Source organism: Triticum dicoccoides, chromosome 1B, assembly GCF_002162155.2.
Source record: "Triticum dicoccoides isolate Atlit2015 ecotype Zavitan chromosome 1B, WEW_v2.0, whole genome shotgun sequence".
NCBI lineage: Eukaryota > Viridiplantae > Streptophyta > Magnoliopsida > Poales > Poaceae > Triticum > Triticum dicoccoides.
In genome coordinates this window covers 446,221,857-446,229,806 of record NC_041381.1, presented here as the reverse complement: position 1 = coordinate 446,229,806, position 7,950 = coordinate 446,221,857, and positions in this window count along the sequence as shown.

The following is a 7,950-nucleotide window of genomic DNA, read 5'->3' as shown; positions in this document are numbered from 1 at the left end:
CTCGCTTCGACGCCTCCCCGGCCCCGTCGTCTGCATCGGCCAACTCCCCGTGAGCCCCTCTTTCTCCTCCCCCTAGTCACGTTGCTCAAGCTGCCCCCAAACCCCGTTGGCCATCACAGCCGAGAGCTCGGCTCCGCCGGCCATGGCGCCGCCGTGGCCAGGGCCACCGCAGCCCGCGCCTGAGCACGTCACCGTGCTCGGTGAACCCCCAGGAGCACGTAGCACTCTTCGTTTTCTCTTTTGGTGCGCCGTAGCATCGCCCCCGATCGCGCCCGAACTCCGGCCGCCGCGGAAGCGGACGCCGCTGTCGATCTAGGTCGTCTCCGGCGACCCCACTAGCTCCAGACGACGCGGACGAGGCTCGGGGTTCCAACGGTGCCATCCGCGCCTTGAACCGTGGCCTGTGCTGCAATTCCACGCATCGCCGCCGTCTCGGACCTCGCCGGCGGTTAGTCGCCGGCAGGTTCGACTGAGTTGACCCGGGGTTTGACCCCCTGACGTGTGGGCCCAGGCGCCTGGATGATTAGGGTTAGATTAGTTAGCGTTAATTAACCTAGCTAATTAAATAGGCCACTGACATGCGGGCCCCGCCCGGCTAACTAACTTAGTTAGGGCTAACTAACCTGGTTAGTTGACTGGGTCACTGACCAGTGGACCCCACTGGTCAGGTTTGACCCGGGGCAGCCCTGTTGACTTGCTGATGCAAGCATGACGCAGTGCTGATGTCATAACTCATTTTCTGGATTTAATATTATTCAGGAAATTTCAGAAAATAGCTAAAACTTCAATAAATCATAGAAAATTAACCGTAACTCCAAATTAAATAAATTATATATGAAAAATTATCAGAAAAATTCAAGGAATCCATCTGTACCATTTTCATGCATGTTTGAACAATGTTTGTCCTCTGTTTTGGACAAAACAAATAAAGGGCATTTAAATAATCATATATGGAGTTGGAATTCGAATCTTGTATTCAAACCAACCTCATTTAATCTGTCGCTAGTTGCATTAGCTCAAAACACATTCATATTGCCATGTCGTGAGAATGCATCATATTGCGCATTGCATTGATTGTGTTCCTTTCTGTGTTGCCGGTATTTGTCCCCTCTCGATAGACGCGGTACCGACGATGTGATCGTTGACACTGATGAAGACTCAATGTTATCTTCAGAAGTGCCAGGCAAGCAAAACCCCCTTGTTCATTCCGATACAATCCTACTCTCTCGCTCCTGCTCTCTTTTACTGCATTAGGACAACAACGACATATCGTTACTTGCTGCGGTAGCTGAACCCCTTTATCCTTTGCATGACCTGTCATTCCACAGTAAATAGATGAAACCCACTAGCATGAGTAGGAGTTGTTTGAGCCCTGTTGTGCCTACTCATTCATGCTTGTTTGTCATGCCTGCTACTGCTTAGAGTTGAGTCAGGTCTGATTCATCGGGGATGAATCAGAGGTGTGTGAACATGTCCTACTGTGTGTGAGCTAAGTGTGTGAACACGATTTGGTAAAGGTAGCGGTGAGAGGCCATGTAGGAGTACATGGTGGGTTGTCTCATTGCAGCCGTCCTCAGGAACTGAGTTCTGTGTTTGTGATCCATGATTCAGCTACTACCACGCATTGGGCCCGAAACCAATGGACCCTCTCGGCTTCTTGATCACCCTTGTCCTCTGTCCAGGAGTTGCAAGTAGTTTTTGGTGTTTGTAGTATGCTGGAGGCCGTGCGCAGCGCTGACCGTAGGGGTGGGCTGTGATGCGGTAGGCACGTGGCACGGTGTACCGGGCGCCCGTTTGGTGTCTCGGGAACCCTGTTCACATCGTTTGGGGCTGTGAGCGAAACTCCGGCCGGATCTCCTCATGGATGGAACCCGAATAGGCGATAAACCTGGACTAGAGACTTGAGTGATTAGGTAGGTCGTGGCCGACACCCACGTTGGGCTTCCGCTTGAAGGTTGCCGAGTACATGTCGTGTAAACGGCGGTAAGTGGTGAGAGCGTGTGTGAAGAAGTACACCCCTGCAGGGTTAACATCATCTATTCGAATAGCCGTGTCCGCGGAAAAGGACTTCTGGGTTGCTTATATCAGTTCATAGACAAGTGAAAGTGGATACTTTAAAATGCGCAAGATAAGCGTGAGTGCTATGGATGGCGTTCTCGTAGGGAGACGGGAGCGGATCCATAGTGGTGTATTGATATGGTGAATATGTGGACTCGTGTGCGCCACCTCAAAAGAGTTACATTGCAGTCGTAGTTCAGGATAGCCACCGAGTCAAAGCTGGCTTGCTGCAGTCAAACTCCACCATCCCCTTTGTTGATAATGATGCATATGTAGATAGTTCTGATGTAAGTCTTGCTGGGTACATTTGTACTCACGTTTGCCTATTTATGTTTTTGCAGAGAGACTTCAGTCTCACTAGTATTTCCGCGTGGTCTTCGACGTTTAGTTTGTTACCTCAGCTACGATCTTGTGCCTCGGCAGGATCTGGTAGATAGTCAGGCTTCTCAGCCTTTTTCATTTATAGATGTCTGTACTCAGACATGATAGCTTCCGCATGTGCTTTGACTTGTATGCTCTGATTGTTGGGTCATACGACCCATGTTTGTAATATCTCGCTCCTCGGAGCCTATTGAATATTTACTTGTGTCGTAGAGTCATGTTGTGATGCCATGTTGTATTTGCACATATCGAGCATATTGTGTGTATGTTATTGAAATGCTTGGTATGTGTGGGATCTGGCTATCTAGTTGTTTATCCTTAGTAGCCTCTCTTACCGGGAAATGTCTCCTAGTGTTTCCACCGAGCCATGGTAGCTTGCTACTGCTCCGGAACACTTAGGCTGGCTGGCATGTGTCCTTCTTCGTTCCTGTGTCTGTCCCTTCGGGGAAATGTCACGCGATGAATACCGGAGTCCTGTTAGCCCGCTACAGCCCGGTTCACCGGAGTCCTGCTAGCCCAGTGCTACAGCCTGGATTCACTCGCTGATGATCGACACGTTCGATGCTGGGTCATGGATGCCTGTCCCTGTAAGTCTGTGCCACTTTGGGTTTACGACTAGTCATGTCAGCCCGGGCTCCTTATCATATGGATGCTAGCGACACTATCATATACGTGAGCCAAAAGGCGCAAACGGTCCCGGGAAAAGGTAAGGCGACACCCGTGGGGATACCGTGCGTGAGGCCGCAAAGTGATATGAGGTGTTACCGGCTAGATCGATGTGACATCGAGTCGGGGTCCTGACAGCGTTGGTATCAGAGCTTGACTGCCTGTAGGATTACCAAGCCAAACTGGTTGAAGTTGAGTCTAGAAATTCTTTAGTTATATAAGGGAATTGATTGTGGGATGGAACGTAAGGCTCTTTTTACTCCTTATACCTTATGCCTTCTGATCTGAGTCATCTTATCTTTCCTACGGGGATTAAGAACTAGGCTATCTCTTCTTTCTATCAGGATCACGTGTTACTAATCCGTAGACTTATAAGATTGTTGGGTTTAAGCCTCAGTTCAGTTTCTACCTCTTTATGTTAATTATTGATCTCGAAACCTTGATATTGTGCTTCTGAGTGGTTATGCCACCATTTTTGTGAATGTCTCAAATCTTTTCTGAGCATTTACAGCCGTTATGCTGTCCGAGTCATTCCAGGTTTCTAAATAGTCTGATGCATTTGCAAAATCCTTTCCCTCTGGTTTCGATGTTCCTTTATGCCAGCTCAATCACACTAATTGTTGAGTTGAGGTATTCTATTGCCTTGACATTTATGTTGGAGTTACTATTATGACCCTAGGTGTCTTAGGGGATCATCTAGCAATTTAGCAATGCTTTTGTGTCCCAGTGTGATGATTCTGGCCTTTATTCTCGAAAGCATCCCGTGATGCCACATAGTTAGTAGGTATTCTATCCCTGGGTTTTGAACCCGAGATTCATCCTACTTGCTTCATGTTGATAGTTTTGCTCATTCCTTTAGGTTATTAGTAACCTTTGCATTAGTCCTCGAGGTCCGTGGTATATCGTTCTTCCAAATACCATGAACCATTATGGCAGAAGTTTGTTGGATCAAAAGATCACAACAGGCCCTCTATGAGTTCTCCATGCTATATTGTGACTCTGCCAGCTCAACCTTTCTGCATGGGTTATCCGGAAGAAATATGTTGAATTCGTTCGACATGCTAAACCATGCATCCACAACTCAGAAAATCGTATGTTCCTTTGAGTTGTCCCTCTTTAGTTGTCTTCTGACCCCCGTCTATCAATTGATAGTCAAGATTATGTGTGCATTCGTTCATTGATGCCTATTACTCTTGTGGTCCGTCAAGCCATTCCATTCAGAATGACTAGGAGAAACAAACTCCAGTACCTCTTCCATATCCAGGATTGGGTCAAAGAAGTTGTGCTCCGCAGATCAAATGCCAATCCAGCTTTTGCTCTGTTCTACCTTGGAGTATTACCATCTTTTATATCGGGATTGTTATAGGAATTGCACCCCATCCTATGAACTCTTGGTACAGTGATACTTCTTGCCATCATTGTTCATTCCTCGGTTCCTGTGTTATTGTAACCGGAATGTCGACAAGTGAATCATGATGTGTGAAATCAATACTCCAAGCAACTACGTTGCTTGGTAGTTAAATGGACAATAACGTCATCCTTAGCGAGTTGACTATTGAATCATCACCCTAAGGTTGATTGTGCTACCTAGTCCATTTTCCTGGTGCACTCCTCGATTGATGAGATAGGATTTGCTAAGTCCTCGCTCATTTGATCATATCATCTTGCCCTGAAAAGCAAGATTGTTCTCGAGCTTAGTAACATATCGGTGGTTCGTGATTTTCCGAAGATCTTCTCGGAAGTACTACCAGGTTGTCACCTGACCGCCATGTTGAGCTCGTGATCAAGTCGGGTTATTGTAAACCACCCTTTCTCCAAGAATCCGTGTTGGATACCCCTGAGCTAGTTGGTTAAGCTAAACGACAACTTGGAGAGTTGGAAGATAAAAGCTTGCCTGACTTAGTTCGTTCCAAAGGGATATTCTTGTGTAGTGTGTGTTGAAGAAAGATGATATCTTCATCGATTGGTCCTTGTGATCAGTTGCTGGACCTATCGTCTCATCAATCCTTTGATTTGAGTGTGGGCTATCGTCAAATCAAATCAGAACCAACGATGTTCGTAATGTTGTCTTACTCGTGGTTGATCCCTCGAGCATACACCATTATATCTTTTGGGTCTGACCAATGCTATCCCTTGTTCACTTAACTATGAAATTCCTTTTAAAAGGAAACCCAGATGAATTGTTGTTGAGCCCATTGACAACATCCTTATCTCCTCCATGATGTTGTTGAACATTAAGTTAGTGTTGGAAACTTTTGAAAGCATTTTCTTCATGCTAGCTCATGAAGTATTTGTTTGATGAAAGGAGTGACTTCCTCTTATACACGTGCATTTGGTGAAAGTTGCCGCCGTGAATTTGAGAAAGATTGTTTTGTTTCCTTTGGAATCATCCCAAATCGGTCATGCACGTGCGAAGAATTATGTGGTCTGTTAGACTGATCATCTTCATTCCATATGTATATCCTAGCACACCAAGCCACTGACTGATTTGTTCAAGGAGAAGGAGTATCTTCATAAGAGCTAATCCGGACTTATGAAAGAACTTCGATATCCTCGCTGATGGTTCCCAACCAGAACTCGGTAGTGTTTTATTGTAAGACTACCATGTGATCATGTTTGTCTGAGGCAGCGTGTTCACACATGTGTAGCAGAACCAGCTCATGTTTTGGAGCTTGCTATCGTAGTACATTTCCCGAGAATCTCGCAACGTCATTTCGTCGATTTGTGTTGCAAACTTTCATTTTCTTCCTAGACTCGATGAGTCTGGAATATCCTGACACCAACCAGATCTGAATCTCAGGCAGATATGATGGTTGGAATATTTCCCAAGAATTATAATATTGGTCGCGCGATAACCGGTAAAGTGGATGTCGTGGCCAACACACCCAGCCGGAAGACCTGTTATTATAATATCTTGATTGATGAAGTTGGCCACCCCCCCATAAGGATTTCGTAGGGTTTACTCCCTAGTTGCCCCTATGGATTTTGAGATCCCGAAGTCCGACCTTTTTACTTGATGTTCTAGATATCGAACCATATCTATGAATGGGTTACCCTAGCACATCAAGAAGAACATTAGAAGCGGAGTGCGAAATGTCTCTCGGTCGATCATCCAGATTTTGTTCCTTGGCTTCGCTAAGGTGTAATCTGAGAAGGTGTTATCTTCCTTTGCATCTGCATCATCCATCATCATTCATCATGGTAGCAAGTTGTGTTGCCAGGATCCTTGACACGGATATTGGTAAAACCTTGATGAATGTGGAAGTGCTCAAGTTCTTGAGAGCACGTACAAGCGCTACGTGTTATCATCGGCACTAACTGGGTTTGCTCTCGGTTTCCTCGGCAATGCTATGACCTTTTCAAACAGTGAATTCACTCTCTATTGTTGGGTTCTTCCCAGTTACCAGAATCATTCCCAGCATTTGCATTTTGTTCCCAGCTTGCACCGCCAATGTGCCATTCTACCATGGGTCTCTTCCATTTCCGGTGGTAAGCAAATTCATCCATTACGTTGTCTTCAACAAGGTAATCCACATCATCCATTCTAATCCGGGTATGCCATTCTACCGAACCCCTCTAAACAATCGTTCGAGAATTGCCCTAAGTTGGTATAAAGAGTTTCAATGGTCTCTGAATCAAAGGTAATTCTTTTTGCCACTTAAGGGGATATCTCTACGAGTCACCATCCCTAAGGTGCCCCATTATGGTATCACGACAATTCAATTCCTCGCTACATTGACAACCGATCGTCACATTCTTAAGTCTGGAATTGTTGTCTATTTAGCGAGCCCTCGTCATCTGTTTCACTCCAATTCTTCAGATCTATGCCTCGTGTCTCAGCTCAAGAGATGTGTCAATGTCTCATTCCGTGAGTTAATCTTGAGTTGTTCGATCTTCGAGAAGATCGACCCTGCTAGAGTCTCCTTCTTTCCTCCATGTCATGTTGACAGGATTTTTCAAGGCAAGACTTCAAGACAATGATGGTGAATGAATCAATGTTCAACTGAAGTGCACCCTGGATCGTGAAGATTATACTAGTCTGCGTTACCTTTCACTTTACCCTACGCTTGAATCTCGAGACGAGATTCTTGTTTAGTGGGGGTGAGTTGTCACATCCCTAGCTTCAGGCATTGCTCTAGGTTAGCTTCATGTGTGCATCATGTCTATATTTTTGAAACTTGAATTGAGGAATATTGGAAGCCTCAAAACCCTAAATAAAAGAGGGGCTAAAACCCTAGAAATCTTATTCATTGCTCCAAAAGGCTCTTCTTAAATGTTTGATAATTTTTGGTAAGGGTTCTGGTCCCAACCAAAATATTGAACATTTTTTGAGGATTTATTTTTGGGACTTTGAATTTAAATCATTAGCTATTTGAATTTGAATTATATTCATATAATTAGAATATAATTTCAAATACCCCTGAAATATTTTATGAGCTTTTGGAAAAGTCCATCTAGCCAAATAAAAATATTCAGAGGAGTTTTTGGCATTATTTGAATTGGTTTAAATTCAAACAATGGCAAAAGATATTAAATAAAAGAAACAGAACAGAAAAAAAAATAAAAGGAGTAAAGCCTACCTGGCCTCACCCGTGCAGCCCACCAGCCGGCCCAGCTCCCCCACCTGGCCGGCCCAGCCCACCTCCTCCCCCCCTTGTCCTCTTCTTCCTCTGCCAGTAGGCAGAGGCGAGGCGTGGCGCGCGCCCGAAGAGCTCCGGCCACCTCCTGCTTCGCCGTGGCAGCCTCCCCGACTCCCTCGCGACGCCACGGAGACGGCTCGACCCCCTCGACCGCCTCTCTCTCTCTGGACCCCCTCCTCCTCCTCTGCTCTCCCTCCCTCTCGTC